Source organism: Lepisma saccharinum, chromosome 19 (assembly GCF_977018435.1).
Source record: "Lepisma saccharinum chromosome 19, izLepSacc3.1, whole genome shotgun sequence".
NCBI classification, from domain to species: domain Eukaryota; kingdom Metazoa; phylum Arthropoda; class Insecta; order Zygentoma; family Lepismatidae; genus Lepisma; species Lepisma saccharinum.
This window is the reverse complement of record NC_139247.1, coordinates 63,775,599-63,793,190: the sequence shown is the minus strand read 5'-3', so window position 1 is coordinate 63,793,190 and position 17,592 is coordinate 63,775,599. Positions and strand designations below refer to the sequence as shown.

Below are 17,592 nucleotides of genomic sequence, written 5' to 3'. Positions count from 1 at the left end.
TACTGAATACCTCTTACCATCATAAAAACACAATATTCCACTTAGGGGAAGTAGAGCATTCTGTAACCTGTCTTGTTTGCAGAACACATAATTATGACTCCCTTTACTTCACAGTTCACATTACTACGGAGAGTTAATAGGCAGCTGCCGTTGTTTGCTTACTTTACCACACGACGGTCATAAGGTAAACAAACCCTTTAATGAACCATATCGTTAGCCGTAATACGGAATTCATTTTCAATCGCGTTTGATGTGGTATGATGTATAAGCGTTATCTCCTGAGGCAAGTAATGCACTCGCCGGTATGGAAAATTGTAGATTTCCATTTAAACAACGTTCCTTTTAGGGATACGTTTGCCTCGGAAAAACTGCCAATAAAATGCGCTTAATTTGCGTTGAAAATTAGTTCATAAGCAGGGCCATACATTACCCGCAATAAAGCGGGAAAGCAAGCTTTGGAATTTACGCGTTGCAATTAAGGTGGTAGCTCTAGCTAGCATCACGCGTGGCTCCTCCCTGATACGCATTGCTGCGTGCCACGGGATGGGGAAATAATCCATCGGTTTTATATTTCTTCCTGAACAATATTCTTTGGACTGTAAATCCCACGCAGAACAATGCCCGAAAGTGAAATATAACACCGCATGTTTTATTTCACAGCTGGAACATTGGAAGCTTATGTAAGCATCAAGTTTAATTCACCATCCGTGGTAGTTTCCTTCTTTGGGTAACTTTTCTGGCGGACTTCATTGCAAGTTGAGGAAAACTCTAACAAAATGCGTCATTAAGATAAAGATCTCATTAGAGCTCGGCATATTTCAGATCGTTTAATGACACTCATTACCGCATTGTGCGGTGTGTAATTAGAGACCCAGAAAGCAGACCCATCTATCGTCGAATACTGAAAGAATCCCATTTTCCAAGTCTCCTTAAATTTATTTCTTTGCACTGTTACAGAGCTGTCACGACTGAAAGTCTCGTTAGGTTTGAGGATGAAACTTTAGAAAAATAGTTTTACTTTGTTCGTATTATGTTAAAAAGGAATAGTTTCTAGCAAGAAAATTAATCACTTCATTATGACGAAAATCTGTTTCTACTCTGCGGAACACTTTTTCAGAAGTGTCTTGTCTATGTTACATTGAGGTTCCTCATTGAACTCGCCTCTTAATTTCAAATTTTGTATATTTCAGGAACAAATCTATGTAGACTTAAATAGTGAATTATATCTGTGAATTCTACATCTTTGGGCAAACGACATTACAAAACGTAATACTTTTAAGTTATCTCAGCACCAGAATGATAAATTTTCACGATATTAACTTACTTAAAAATTTCTCACATTCGATTATTTTTATTCTGCCTTACTTTTAGTTACAACTTGTAGAAATGCCGATTTCCATGGTTATCACAGCGCGTTACGACGCTAGGGGTTGCTGATTCGAATTCCGCCCTCAGTATGAGTGTTCTATGTTGGAGTTCCTTCATTGATTTCATCATCATCTCACCCTCGTCGTCGAGATTAGCCAAAAGTGGCAGAAATGCGACGTTAAATAACGAAAATCGAATCATTGTTTTCTCCTTTCAAAGTCATCTTCGCCTTGTAATGAAGGGCTCACAGATTCGATACCCGGTGGAGGTACAAAGTGGTTCGGATTCCAATTTAAGCTGTAGGTCCAATACCCGATTAGCCTATCTGTGCATCAAGTGGACTTAGAACAAGAACTCATACATGCATAGACACTCTTTTCAAAGCACTTATTGCTCGATACTGCATGCATACTGTAATAATGATATTTAGATGAAAAGCTTGTAATTACCGGAATGTTTACATTGAGCGAAATATTGCGCATGCTTATTCCCAGTGCTAAGCGCGGACGCATTGTAACCACGCTGTCAACTTACTTTCCGAACAACCTTCACACCGAGTTGCTGCAGAATTCTATTACTTCATCATCGAAAACGGAACTTCTTGCCCGAGATTTTTATTGAAAGAGTTCAGATTCTATGATCAGAAGGTTCCAGAGTTTTCAAATGCGCCCTTGACTGCAAACGAAGGAACATTTGGAGCTTCGATTTCTTCTGTTCGTAGAATCAAGCAGCGACGCGTGTCGTCCTTAACGTCAATTCCCCGTCCTTTTCTCCACGTTTACTTGCTCGAACGTCTTAATTGGAGAGACCCTAACGTCTGCTCTTCTCACTCTGACCTTCATTAGTGGGGGAGTTGACGGGGGAGGGTACAGAAGAGGTTGCTTCTGCCAAATCTATTCCGATCTCAAGTTTCGGAGCAATTAGTGGTATTTTTTCTACCCTGGTGTTTCCCTAATCAAGGTCCTTTAAAAACCGTTCCGTGCTGCTTTCAAAATTAAAGATGGCTGTTTCTGGTGCTCTACACTGCTGAGGAGACAGTGTTGTTGAGAATAACGGTTCTGTACCATGGTAAGATCGGCATTTGTTTCAGCATGTCTATGTGGAAAAGCAATGGTTCTTCAAGGCTATAGCTCTTTTCAGTTCTTACGGCGGGCGCTCTAGAAGCTGGCAGGGGAAATGGGAAGCGGCGAAGCGACCAATCCAGCGCGATAAGAAACGCAGCAGCTAGTAGAACGAGGTTCAAGTAGTACTTTTTAATGCCGCGTCGTGTCACTCGGGCGCCACAGCTGTTGTCTGGTTGGTCTGCGGCGTAATCCCCGCTGCCCACTTCCCCTGCCAGCTTCTAGAGCGCCCGCCGTAAGAACTGAAAAGAGCTATAGTGAGATACTTCCTTTTGTGTTGTCATGTGAATGGACTGGCTGAGCGTGACGTCACTAGAGCCAGTGTCCCGGATGTTTCCAAACATACTTTTCACGCGGCGAAGCTTCGGCATGGCAAACTCTAGCTGTGACTTTTATCACAGTGCCAGCAGTTAGAAAACAGATTCTGGAGAATACCTGGATATTACACCAATTCCTCACGGATAAGGGATTAGTGAAGAAATAACGTGAGAAAATCGTGTAGTTCTTCAAGAAGCACGTCAACAATTGCTATAAGAATATCAATATAGTATTTACACCGATATACGAATCAGTATTTTGTTCCCTAACTGCTGTCACAGTAACAAACGATAACCTTCTACGATCAGTTATTACCCCGTAAGATATCTTCATTTTTAAAAAAATATGGGCTAAAACCGCCAATGTTCTGAAGGTTTCAATTTTTCATGCGTTTTCTCAATAAATACCTGCTTTTTCTTACGTTATTTCTTGATAGTGTGCCATGTTTTCGCTTCATTTTTCGTTCTTACTGTTTTACCTATGCGGAATTTGTACAGTATCCGCCAAAATATACAGAACTGAAATGAAAAGATGAACAAAAGTATAAGACATGTTACAATATAGTGACTGGTCTATATGCAACCCAAATAACAATCGTGCATTTTGGGTTGCATAACTGTCAGGAAACCTAATGTTAGGTTAGGTTAGGGCATGTGGAGTGGACGATTGTCATTTGGGTTGCATATAGACCAGTCACCTTTTTCAAACTCGGTCCACCTTCACGACCGCTTCCGTATGAGCGGAAAAAATGCTCAACAATGAATACTTTTTCCTCCGTCGAGAGACCCATTTCCAACAACAACTGCACTGTATACTTTGGCGCATACCGTATTTGCTAATGCTATCGCGACGGGATCTATTGCTTTTAAAAGACTGTTGACGGTGCCTAGAGATATAAGAGTATGCGAGAGACCCGAGTTCGAGTATGATCGAACCTGCATTTTTCTCTGAGATTTCTACACGGTTGGTTGTGCTCCTGTGAAAATAATATCGATTGAATCGATATCTTCACAAACTTTCAGTTACATATCCTCCCCTCACGGTTCCGAAACTTTCCAAAATTCCTCTCCTCGCCTCGACATAGAGGATTCATGCACTTTACCCAATCAATAGCACCACCTGTCACAATCCCTAAGACACTTTCAAACCCATCACATCCACACCCTCCCGCACATGATGATAGAAGTTACATCTCTCCTGCCCTCAACCACTTTTCCAGACTTTCCAGTTGTCATGCTCGCTCTTCTTCATCCACCATCTGCACCCCTCTGGACAGAGTCCACTGTCTGGAAATTAAACACGAAATCTAGCTCCCGTCCCTGGCGACCGAGCACCGCGCCTATGTAACCGGCCATCTCAGTCATTATGACGTCATTCGAGCAAAGAGCTCGGCCATGAAGATTGGGTTTATGGATGCGGGGGAAATTATTCTCTTCGGCGTCGCAGTTCTTCTCTGGTTTTGATGTGGATCGTTGTTTTCGCACGGCGACACAAGAGAGAGATAGAGAGGAAAGGGAAGGGAAATAAAGTATTGGACGGGCGTATAAATTGTGACGAGGTCTGTTCCTTTATCCGTCGAGGTTGCAGACAGTCTGTACGTGTCGTGTTCCATCCTCGCCCTGACAGGTAAAAACTACTGTCTTCCAGTGGCTTTGTTTGCCTTGTTTCTCTGTTTTTAAGTCCACATTGTGTACAGAAAGGCTAGTCAGGACTCTACCTACACTCTGTCCCGGTTATCTTTGGAGCAAGGTCCCGCATAGAGGCAGAAAAGGGGGGAGATCGAGTGGGCGGAGCGAAGCAGTACAAGCTGCAGCGAATGCTGGTAACTGCAGTCGCTTTCCTCCGCTCTACGTAATACCGTTCCCTCTCGCGTGTTCATTGCTGGAGCCGTCTCGCGTCACAGCTTGCGCAGACACTTGTTTCCGTTCACTTGCTCCAGAGATGCCTGGGACGGAGTGTAGTGATTAAAGCACTTTGCGTATTAAGCTTTTTGCTTTGGGGGAACACCCACTCAGTAGTGTATTAGTGATTTCATTTCATTGCTTATGCATTACCAGCAGTGATGTGCCGTAGACTATAAGTTTACATCTACATGTAGATTACATTGGGTTGTAGTTTACATAGACTACGTAGACAATCTAAAGTGCATTAAAATTAATTTTCAAGGGTTTCATGAAAAGACAGTGACATTTTCAACTATATTGGTTCCTAACGAAGTGAAAAGAATCCTATTTACAACAAAATTTGTCTTCTCTTCTATTATCAACTAAGAAGATAAATAGTATGCAAGAACAACAACAGATGGCAGTCGTGAGACAAGACTGGTATTTTCCCCATAAAACACTAGAATATTTCCTATGTTAGGTTTTTCCTAGGTGAAAAATTGTTTGAATTTGGAAGACAGTGTATGAAAATTTCTCCTCACACATCAGCAACTGATACGCAGTATAATTTTGTTTTACTTCCACGGCGCCCTTTGCTAAGTTACACCTTTCGCCATGTTGTTTACATAGATTACGTTATCTACGTGTATAAAATTGTCTACGTGTAGACTGTAGACTATCGTTGTTTACGCGTAGACGCACATCACTGACCAGTCAGTAAATTAAACTATTTCCTTGCGCTTTTAAGTACATTAGAATATTTGTTCTAACCTGGGCCATTAAATCCTTTGATAACATTCACACGTATTTCAGAAACACTATATTTACATTCTAAGAAAACCAAAATTCATACACAAAACGAACTATGGAACTAGTAACACCGAGAATTTGACAAATTTTCTATCGCCAAGTTTAAACTTAACGTCCATCTAACTTACAAGTTTCTTTGTACAGTCACGGACACTTCTGGATTGTAACGATTCCATTGAGAATCAATGGTATTAATACAACCCAGAAGTGTCCGTGACTGTACATGTTAAATAAAATAAATTAAATAAAATCAGCCTGCTGTTGGCTCGGTGAGTTTGGTCAGTTTCAGAATGTGTCCTTTAATCCACAAGGCTGCAGGAGCCGTTTACCCACTGTACCCCATCGAGAATTACGTCAATTCTTTTTAAAATCGTAATGTAAAAGTGTTTTCAGCGTTAGGAAGCACAAACAATGGCGATATTTGATCCCAAAGAATGGCCCACGTAAGTGAAATCCTGCAATTTCGGAGTATTTTCGCAGCTTTTTGTTAGTAAAAACTTTGTATGCACACTAAAATAGCGAAAGAACACATAGAAAATAACTATCAGTACCTAACCTAACTACGTAAAATTATAGATGCTGTTGTGGAAAGTTGTTTGGGTGCTATATTCGCTTGCCTGAAGCCTTCGTGCTGTTCGCTACACGGTAAAGTAATACGCTAAAACAACAGACGTACTGTACTTCACAACACATTTCCTAGAGCTAAAATCAACTGAAAACATTCATAAACCACAAAATCTTCATAAACCATGCAAAATATTTCACTTTCTCCAGGGGGTACAGAGGGTCAAGGGTACCAGGCTGCATACTTTTCGGCAGGGAAGTACTTGATGACTGGGCCAATAATGGACAAGAATATTTTTCAATTGTCAGTGGCGTATATTGAGTCTAAGATGTGAGCTATCTCACTATGTCACGTGGTACTAGACTATTAATATAAATAAATTTAACAACTACTAAGAAATCAGGTTGTCAACTCATAAGAAATCAGGTTGCCAACTCATAAAAAATCAGGTTGCAAACTCATAAGAAATCAGGTTGCCAACTCATAAGAAATCAGGTTGCCAACTCATAGGAAATCAGGTTGCCAACTCCAGAATTAGCATCATCATCTCACTGATACGATTAATATTATTTGCAGTTTCTGATTGATTTTCCTCCTGTATTTTATTCTCTAGACTTCAGGCTTCGCAGATAGCCTAGCTAATCGTGTTTGTTTCTAGTTAAGTAATGGTATACGATTTAATTCCATTTTCTTTGAGGGGGATTAAACATCCCTAGCAGGATTACAAATAATTATATTTTACTGGAGATAAAACTTTTGTGGTGGAATCCTCTGTATCTCCCCGTGAGTTAGCACACCGGTTTAAAGTGGGATCCGAACCACTTCACTACCTTCAACGAGTATCAAACCCGAGACTCCTTGATTACAAGGTGACGACGTTACCACTATCGGGGAGGCTTGTATTCCAGTGGCGGCGCCAAGGAGGAGCAAAGGCCAGTCCTACACGTTGGCGTTAGAAGGCGGGTTCCAACAGTTCCGTTCACTTGCCTGGAAACTGAGATCCTTCGTTTTAAATTAGAAGTAAAGAAAGGCTTATTTTATTTTTTAAACAAATTCGGTTTAAATTTACTTTATGCTCGATCTGATTGATTGATTTAATTTATTTTACTTCCCTTTTCTGCCACTTTTGTCTAATCGCGAAGGTGAGGATGAAGGGACAATCACAAACATATAGGGATGACACAACATGAGCTCACAGATGTGAGTCTAGACAACAGAGACTCGCTATAGTACTGTGCATCCATACTACTGCGCATCCGTACCCTCAAATGAATTCGGTTTATCATTTTGCTCACTAGATGACTCTTCCCACGCATATCATGGATTTTGCACCAGCTTGTTTAATTCCAAACCGAAGTACCACATAGTTGCTGTGAGTGTTATATAGTTTTCGTGTGTTTAATTTAATTGTTTATGATTGCTTCGCAAGAAATTTGCACTGTTTAACAAACTCATCTTGCGTAATACTTACATGCATCTAAAGTTCACGAGTATTTATGTAGCATTTCCACACACTGACTACAATATTTTCCATGCAAGATTCAGCTAATCATGTTTAGTTACAGGGAGTATATTGAATGGTATTCTTTAGAAGTTGGAACTATTTTTCATCACTTTTCTCCCGTTTGTTTGTTATGTTTGTTTCCTAAGTCCAACGAATCACATGGCGGAGTGATTAGTAGACCTCAGATTTTTAGGTTCTAAAATAGGTTCTAAAAATTCTAAAATAGGCCCTAAAAATATTGTTAGGCCCGAAAAATCCTGAAGTAGGTTAAAAAAACTTAAAATAATTCAAAATTCCTGAAAAAAATTGATTAGGTATATCCTGAAATACGCAGTATCTTGCATAATGTTGTGTGTTGCCTAACCTTACGGCAATGGCAGAACTTACCATTGGAAATTTGCTATTATAATCTACTCTTCGCCGTATAGTTAGGGAGCAATCTTTTTTCATGTTATCCACAGTCAAACTCCGCAATTTTGTCTGTGAGGAACATCTTATATGCTGAAAATAATCTTTCAACAAAAACATAGTCAGTGGTGCAAACTTCAATGCTAAAATGTTAGTTTGCCACAAAAAACCGAAGTGACGCGAAAGTGAACAAGACCACACAGATCAGACCACTTTGGATTGCACAGGTAACAGTGGCACCAGACATTTTGCTTTGTTTAGAGCTTTGAAAAATCACCAAGGACTTGGAGGAAGGGAAATCGACAGAGAGTACGTTTGGAACACGTTCGTCATTGAAGTTTTTCGCGACCTTTAAAAATATATAAAAAGCTAAAAAAAAAAAAGGCTTGATTGAGGGGCAAAAACAAAAAATAGGTTCTAACAAGCGAAATAGATTTTTTAGGCACTATTCAACTTCATCAGTTGTTGCGATTTTTTAATCAAACGTTGACATTACTCATTGTTTCTTACATATCCGTAAAGGAAAAAATAGAATAAACACCTAAAAATTTGAGATCAAGTAATTAGCATAGTGCGCTATGACGCTAGGCGTCCCGAGTTCAAATCCAGGCCTGGGCGTTCTTTGTGAGTGTAAAATTCATAAATTTCATCATACGAGGTGTGGCTTAAAAAAACCGGACTGTTGCTACAAAATCTTTTATTGGTTATTTTGTACAATACGAACATTATCCCCTTCAAAGTACTCCCCTGCACTATCGACACCGCTCCATACGAATCTTCCATTGCTGGAAGCAATTCTGGAAATCATTTTCTGAAACCATGTTCATGACCTCCGTCGCTTTTGCTTTCAAACATTCTACGGTCATAAATCTGGTTCCTTTCAGTGCTGATTTGACCTTTGGAACTAAAAAAAAAAAAAAAAAGTCGCACGGAGCAAGATCAGGCGAATAGGATGGATGCTCTAACGCATGGATTCCACACTTGGCCAAAAAAGCCTTGACTGACAATGCCGTGTGGACATTAGCATTGTCCTAATGAAGAATTCACGACTTGCTTTTCCACAAATCAGGTCGCCATCTTCTAACTCGCTCACGAAGGCTCGTCAGCGCCGTAATGGAATAATGTTGGTTGACAGTTTGACCTTCGGGTACCAAATTCGAATCAATTCACCGACATTTGCAATGTTTGATTCCATTTTTGACGTGCAAGACCGTCCAGGATGCGAGTCGTCCGCAATCACTTCTCGTCCCTCTTTAAACCTTTGAAACCACTCAAACACTTGCGTGCGTGATAAACACTCATTACCGTATGCTTCCTTCAACAAACCATAAGTTTCTGTGCCGGATTTTTCGAGTTTCATAAGAAACTTCACACTGAACTTTTTCCCGACGGAGCACAGATGTACGGTTCACTTCGTCCACAAGCTACAGCGGAACTGAGCGCCGCGCACCCTGGGAAATCACACAGTCGATAGGCAGGATATCACGTTATACACTCATGCACCGCTTGACCTTGACGTGCTTGCCGTTTGTCGACAGCAACATCAATCCCGTTTCTTTCAAGCCACACCTCGTATCATCACTCATCCTCGTGATCGCATTTGGCCTACATTGTTTTACAAAAAATACGAATTTCTAAGTCCAAAGGGAGGCCTATTTAGATTGTTCGAAGATGTTTTGTATTTTGTCACTTGAAATAGCCTTTCTGTGTCTTTATGATATCTATGACGAACATCAGTCCCATCGTCGTCAGTATCTTGGAGTGATGGGGTAAAGGCTAGAGGAGCGTGATGCTAATCACTTCACCACGTTGTCCGATGTCACAAATATGTCGAGCCCTTCCATTACATCGTCTTAGGAAAGAAACACTTTGAACCGACTTGTCCGTTTTCTCAATACGTCGCTTCGGTCTGTTGTTCGCGCATGCGCGGCGAATGTTTTGCTCTACAGACTAAACGGGCCCTTGACGCTTCGGTCTGAAAGCATCTTTACACCACGAAGCCTGACTGGAAGATTTACCTGAACGTCTGAAGATCAACGTTCGGTTCCCACTAGTGAAAAAGGACTCCAGAATCGTTAATCCTTAAAAACAACGCATTTCATAAACCCGATTGCTTCGTGTTGTTTACCAAAACTACAGAGGAACCGCCTGAGGTGCTGCGGTACGTAGAGATATCCCTTTTCAGATTCTCAATGTCTGATCCTGTCTGTGGTTTTTGCAAGCTCCGGCGACCGTCTTAACTTTCGCAGAAGAATCTCCCAGTTCTAAAAGGCTAGCGCAGGGCTTGGAGTGAGGGGGGATGGAGCTTTTGATGTAATAGGCTGGCTTGTAAAGGAACCTTCGCTTCCCGCAGCCTTATGGCATAGACCTTCATATTCTGTTTCCTCGAAGCACAAGTCTCTCTTCTGCTACCGGGCTTTGGGGTTATTTCAGTAGCGCCAACCGCTGTGGTTTATCACTAACCCAGTGGTTCTCAACCTTTGTGAACCTGCAGCCCGGTAAATTCGTTTTTAACAACTCCACTCGTGAAAATTTGAAATATAATGTTAATAGATAAATTAGGTTTGATTGATTGATTTCTATCTCGCATTTCTGCCACTTTTGGCTAATCGCGAAGATGAGGATGAGTGATGATATGTTGAAATTGATGAAGGAACGCTCGAAAAGATCACCCAGGCCGGGATTCAAACACTTTATGCACAGTAAGGCTAATCGAGACTGGACATACAGTTTAAAGTGGGATACGAACCACTATGTGCCTCCGCCGGGTATCGAACCCGAGACTTAAATAAATTATGGTATAATTATAGAGAGTGTACGTTCGATTATGCCTAAGCGTATTGACAAATGTAAAATTTGGTTTAAATTAGTTGACAACAACTGAATCTAATGGAATATGTTGGGCCTCCTCGATGGCGTCGTGATAACGTCGTCGCCTTGGAAGCACATGACACAGTGATTCGGATCCCACTTTATACTGTAGGTCCAGTCCCGATTACCCTTCCTGTGCATAAAGTGGACTTAAATCAACAAATCAATCAATCAATAATGGAATCGTTTAGTTTCCTGTTCCAATATCATTAAATTAATCTGGTAAGTGCTGATTTTCATCGGCATGTACCATTTCGGACACCAACAAATTCCATGTCACCAGAATATTTCCGATTCAACATATTTTCTAATGAAATTTACTGCGCAACAAACTAACTGGATCGTGATGCCAGTCTATCAACTTCCAAGTTAGGAGTAACGCAACCCACCCCCCCCCCCCCCGGTTAGATCGCTTGATCCATCACCGCCACTGACGCGAATTCATTTCCTGTAATCGCAGTCAAACCGTAAACACGAAGGAAAGGCCGCATTTTCAGGTTGCCAGCTCTGGCTGCAATTCGCAGACCACACACCCTCCCGGCCCGTATAATTGACCACGGGGCCCGGTACAATGCGAATAACTACAGTGAGGTGCGTTCAGAAGGCAATTTCGAGGTTCTGGCAATAACGTTAGGGAAGTGACGGCGGAGTGTTTAGCACAACACGCTAAGACGCCAGAGATCTCGCATTCGAATCCCGGCCTGGACATGCTCATCCTTATCGTCGTAAAATCATACAAACTAACTCTCTAGCATTCTTAAACCCGAAGGCTGCAGCAACACAGGCCTTCAATTTGTCCCTATCCTGAGTAAGATCAATCCAATCTTTTCCATCCTTACCTATTTCCTTTAGGTCCATCTCGACGTTATCCCTCCATCTTCGTCTTGTCCTTCCTACTGGTCTCTTACCATCAGGTTTCCCAACAAGAATCCTGTGAACTCCTCTTTCCTCTCACATTCGTGCTACATGGTCTGTCCATCTAAGTCTTCTTCATTTAATCATTCTAATAATATCTGGACATGAATACAAATTATGTTGTTCTAAATTCACTCACCTGTCTCTTCACCCCTTTTGGTTTCAAATATTTTCGTAAGGATTTTATTTTCATATGCTTTTAATTTATGTTTCTCTTTTAATGTAAGGGACCACGTTTCACATCCATCAATCAACACACTCGGATTCTATAAACACTAAACAAATTATAATATTGTCTATGTTAGGAGGTAGCAACTACTGCCAGGTTCCTTTTTGCATATAAAAGTCCTAAACTGGTGTCTATCGAGATGTTGACAGCTTTGAGGGCTACAGCGACTTGTGAGCGGGAAGCTATCGTTAATCGTTTTCATTCATTTTTAGGAAGCACGACATACCGAGCCGTTACTGTAGTTTAGTGATAGCTTCTCAGGATACCCCGGAAAAGGCATTTTTTAACATCCACAGTTGGCAACACTGTGTCGTCATTGTAATGATATTACCCGCACGAGATGGAAACACTGATCCTATGTAAAAATCTTGTTAGATGTTTCTTTACTGTGTCATGTATCACAATTTTCTTCTCATGCAGCGTCCCTCTCCGAGGCAGAAAAGGGGGGGATCCTTAGAGGGATGCTGCATTTCGCGACCGGACGGGAAGACATTGAGACAGATTTCCATCAAGATAGATGTCATCTGCAACTGTTTCTGAAAACATCTTCGACTCCCTCTGGGAACAGCCTTTCTAACCAGATCTGCCGCGGAAAAGTTTAAATCTGACCTTCCGGAGGCATGCTACACATCTTCCCCCCCTCGCGTGAGGGGTAAAATGGAGGGTAAAAGACATTCTGCGTTTCCCTCTTACAGTTACAGTATCCTCTCCTCCTTTTCAACCCTCCTTTTCGTCTTCTTGTGAACCACAGCCAATCTGCGCTGCCAGATTTTATTGCAAATCTCGCTTTTTCTTCTTTTTTTTATTCTTCTGTCCTGAAGAAACATATTAGATGACAAGCGGACACTTTCCCTCTTTTGTTAGCCGAAGAAATCTTATTTCGCTTTTTTTTCTGGTTTTGGTGTTATGTGTGTTCCTATCTCGTCACTGTATGGTTTCAGAACCAAGGAAAATAACCAAGAAATGTTTGAAAATATTAGAGGACAAGAGCATTGATGCTTCAACCGTGATATTCTTATTTGTAACGGCAGGGTTTCCATCTTGCTATTTTTAAAGTATTAAAGTATACAGGGTGTTCAAAAAAATATGACAATTTCTTGAATTGTAGGAATTATTGCGAATGGGCATTAACTGCTAATATTGTTCGTAAAACCTGCATAATTTGATACACCCGTTGAAGAAAGATGAACATTTAAACCATGTTTTTGTCGTTGATTAGCTCTTGTTCGGAGAATAGAAGCAGCTACGTCATTAATGCAAAAGGAAGGTGGTATGGGTTGAAAGGGAATCCCCTTTCTGGATAACCCATCCTCTCTCAAGTTGCAAATTTCTGACCTTCGGTGACTATGCTACAGAAATAACCTGTTATTTCGAAATAATTTACTGGAATCTCCAGCTCAACTGAAAATTTTTAAATACCAGTAAGTTTGGATTTTTTCTTCGCTTTACACTTTTGGCTAATCTCGACTAGGAGAAGGAATGATGATAACATAGACTGATGAAGGTTATCTGAGAAACAGCCTTCGGCACTGCTGCACCAAGAGTTGCAACAAACAAGGAAGTGACGTCACGTTTAACTACGTCAATCATTTCTATCAAACGTAAGATGCTCCAATTGTAATGACTCCATACACACTCCTTGGAATTGCCAAAGAACCATAAGCAGTAGATGTTAATTGTAGTAACATTTTTATGCACGAAACATTTATATGCCCGAAAGAATGTGAAAAAGAAGGCAAAATAAATAGCCTATGGAAACAGCTGGAAAAGAATGGCTATGAGAAGGAGGATTGACTGGACATAAACAGAAGAAGGAAGAAAAGTAGCAGGGGAGAATTTTAAGAGGAAGAGAAAGAAAAAGAGAGGAGGTTTGGAATAAGGAGTATGGGGAAGACTACAGAAGAGATATGCAAAGTGCTTAGGAAAGCGGCCACTAAAACTTACAGGAAGGGAGGGAGAAGCATCTTAAGAATAGCGAAGAATGCAAACAAAAAAGGGAAAACAGAGAAGAGGAAGAGGAAGGGATTATCTACAAAGTGAAATGTAAAGAAGGTGTCTGTACATAGGAGAAACGACAAAGAGGCTGAAAGACAGGTTGAAACAACATAGGGATGATGTACGACTTAAGAGAGAGGGAAATGCGATATTTAAACACACGAGAGAAACAGGACATGACATAGAGTGGGATGAGGCTAAGCAGATAGGAAGGAAGAAGAGAATACCAGTGAGAAAATGGAAGGAGGCCAAGGAAATAGAGAAGAAAGGTGAAGAAGACACAATGAACTGGAATGGGGGACTGAAGTTAAACAAAGAATGGAAGAAGGTGTTAGAAAGGGTGAGATAAAGAGTCCAACCACATTCTAGATGGAAGAAAATATGTCTAGCCTTTTACGTGAAAGTACAGTAGTAGTGTAATTGGCTATACAACCAGCACCACTTACAAGTGTACAAAGTATGAGCTTATATAATTAAACAGCCCGATTTGCTCACACTTAAAATTATGCCAAGATGCCCTTATTCCCCAATTCTTCAAGTGTGATATGTTCATAATTCTAAGAATTTTGAATCCTAGTGTACAAAGTATGACCCCCCTCAGATTGATTTGCCTACACTTATAAAAGGCACTTCTGTGAGATTGTTGTCCATAAATTTGTTAAAAATATGCCCCTCTTGATATTTGTTTTGCCCACACCTAAAACTAGGCCAAGATACACCCCTACCCACACACACACACACACACACACACACACACACACACATATTTACTTCCGGTTTAAGTTCAATTGGAAACCCGCCTCAATTTGTTTATCTAGTATTAAGACAATATAATATGCAAAAAATCTTCTAGAATTGTTCTGCGACTCTCTCATTTCTTACATCATAAACATATGATTTTTCCCCTATGAGAATAACACTACATATGGTGTCATCAGGTAATGCCTCATGGAATTCACAGATAATTTTAATGTTTGTCCTGTCATTCACCACAACTTGTTTTCTTTTTGAAGTGTTGATTACAAACATGGGTCTCTGTGCTTTGAATTCATCTGGTGTGTAATACATGTCAGTATTGCCAGTAGTGACCCTTTTGAATGCTGTAAATGCTTCATATAATTTAAGGAAATCATCCTTGGACATGTCTAAATTATAATTTTCTCTAGGGAATACCTCATTTCTGCCATTTTTAAGATATATGTTCTTGATGTTGCAGTTATCAAATCTACTTGAATTTTTTTCCTGATTATTGTGTCTTCCAGTCTGAAACAATACCACCACAAAATCCGGCATGTCATATTGTATACTGGAGAATGAATTTGTAGCATCAAACTCATAATAGGTACCAGATGCGGGCTTCTGTACACATTGATATGTATAAAATTGTAGAGGAATCTGTGGATTTTTTATTATATTTGCTTTGTATTTAAGAGCATGACTGGCCTCATATTCAACAACTGGGATTCTTAGCTCCATAGTCTGAATAATGCATTTGCCTTCATCAGGAAGGGTATTTGGCAAAGCTTCCCCTGTAGAGTTTAATGTGCTGTACCTCATCAAAGCATTATTATCATTGGCAGCTCTTCTAAATGTGATTCTTAAACCACCCTTCCACATAATATCTTTGTAATCTGAAAAGAATCCTGGCAACAGGCGCATAGGGAACAGCACTGTGTGGCTCTTAGATATAATTTTATCACCAGCCTCAAATCCACCTATTTTGTAGTATGATGCCTCGGTTTTGGATAACTTTTGTGTGGCCAAAGCTGTGGAGGTAATGCCGGGATAATCCACTCTGTTTATAACAACACCATGCTTTCTGATCTCAATTTCAGAGAACAGATGCGGCACAAAATTGTCCACCAATCTTATATTTGAATTTGCCGGATAATCTGTTCCATCGAGCTTTACAACATCAAATTTGATGTATAGATCTGCTCTGTGGGGGTGTATAAAGCCATCCCCTACATCAAGATCAACCTCAATTTCTGTGTTGGGTTGATTTAGATATGCAAATGTCCTCCTGTTTGGAGGGAATGATTGTAGCTCATAACTCTCAATATTTTCCATTTTTTTCTTGTATGTATTTTTATTTAAATATTAATCTCTATGATTGCAGTTGTTGTGGCTCCAGCAAAATCAACTAATTCTTCTTTTTCATTAGTGACCATCAATTCAATATAATCTATTCTATTATGGCACACAGGAAAATATAATGTTGGGGATGGAGTGTAGATGATTGGCTCCATAAATTCAGAATTAGGTTTGAATGTTGCAATGATTCCAGTTTGTGTGTGAGTGCCTATACCATTTGATTTGGTGATCATACCCTCGGCCACATTACAGTGAATATTCAGAGTCTCTATGGCTAAGAATTTAGGTATATTCATAGCAGTGTGTTTGATGCCTGGTTCAAGTTTTGTGTTGTTCTCAAAGCCTAACAGCTCTCCTATAGTACCCAGATCCACTGCTTCTGTAGCAGATACAATCTCTACTCTGTGAGTGACAGAATTTTGACTTAACACTATACCTCTGGGTAATTGAGCATTTAGAGTGGACAGATTATATTGCCCTGGAGTGATGACAATTTTTTGATCCCCTACTGCAATTTTGTTGTTGTGGTGTGTAATATTAGGGATCAAGTACATGCCATAAAATGCTCTGAGAGCTATTGTTTTGGGATACACTATATCATCATGCAATTTGAGTTTCAATATTGAATTTTGGCTGGTGAGATGGAATACCCCCATGATGTTTCAGATACCACAAGGCTTTTTGAAAATCTTCAATTGATGGTTTATTTATTTGAGACATATATCTCAGAACAGATAAACACAAATGTCCGCAATTAACATCTTTGAAATTTTGAACACGGGCATTATTGTACTAAAGATTAGCTGAATTTAGATATTTTATTAAATTTTCAGGTGGAACACCTCCAAATGAATCAAACACAAATGCCTCATTTTTTAAATATTTTAGATAGCAGATCCAGTGAGTGCCCTGATTTTTGTACTTATCCAAATTAAAAATGCCACACTCTTTGTTGAGTGGTTGTTCTGGTAAAGAATCAGACATGTACACACCTCTAAAATGTTTGATGCCCAGTGGCTTGATTAAAGCTTCAATATCTTGGTTTGTAAGCGGCTCTTGTTTTTTTTAAACTTATTCATGGCTCTCTTAACACCTTTGCCTTGTTTCTCCATGGCCAGGTTATGGCGCTTCTGCTCATCTAATTCTGCTCTATTTTTTTTGGCATCTATTACTGTTTTTGCTATGGCAGCTGATCCCCCAGCCAATCTCCCAACAGCCCCAAGTGCTGCTAAGATGGCAGGGATGGTAAATATAAATCCCCCCACATGTGATTTTTTCTTGATTGCTGTAATTTTTTTAATTGGGGGGTACTAAGCAACAATTTCATACCATGCCCCTTTGCAATACAAGAATTTTTTTTCTTGCGCTGCTTTTTGGTCAAAAGGCTATCAATAGGCCAAAGAGATTTGAGACCTGCATAAGGTATTTGATACATAACACCCTTGGCCTTCATTGTAGGTTTATTATATACATATTCACAGCCCCCACCCCAGTTTTTGTTTGGTGCTCAT

General features: G+C 40.1%; 1 protein-coding gene across 1 annotated transcript in view; it reads left to right on the top strand.

Moving 5' to 3' along the window:
* The window catches only part of LOC146002897 (neurotrimin-like), a 437,362-nt gene that overhangs the window by 304,054 nt on the left and 115,716 nt on the right, over nt 1–17,592 (top strand). The window lies entirely within an intron of this gene.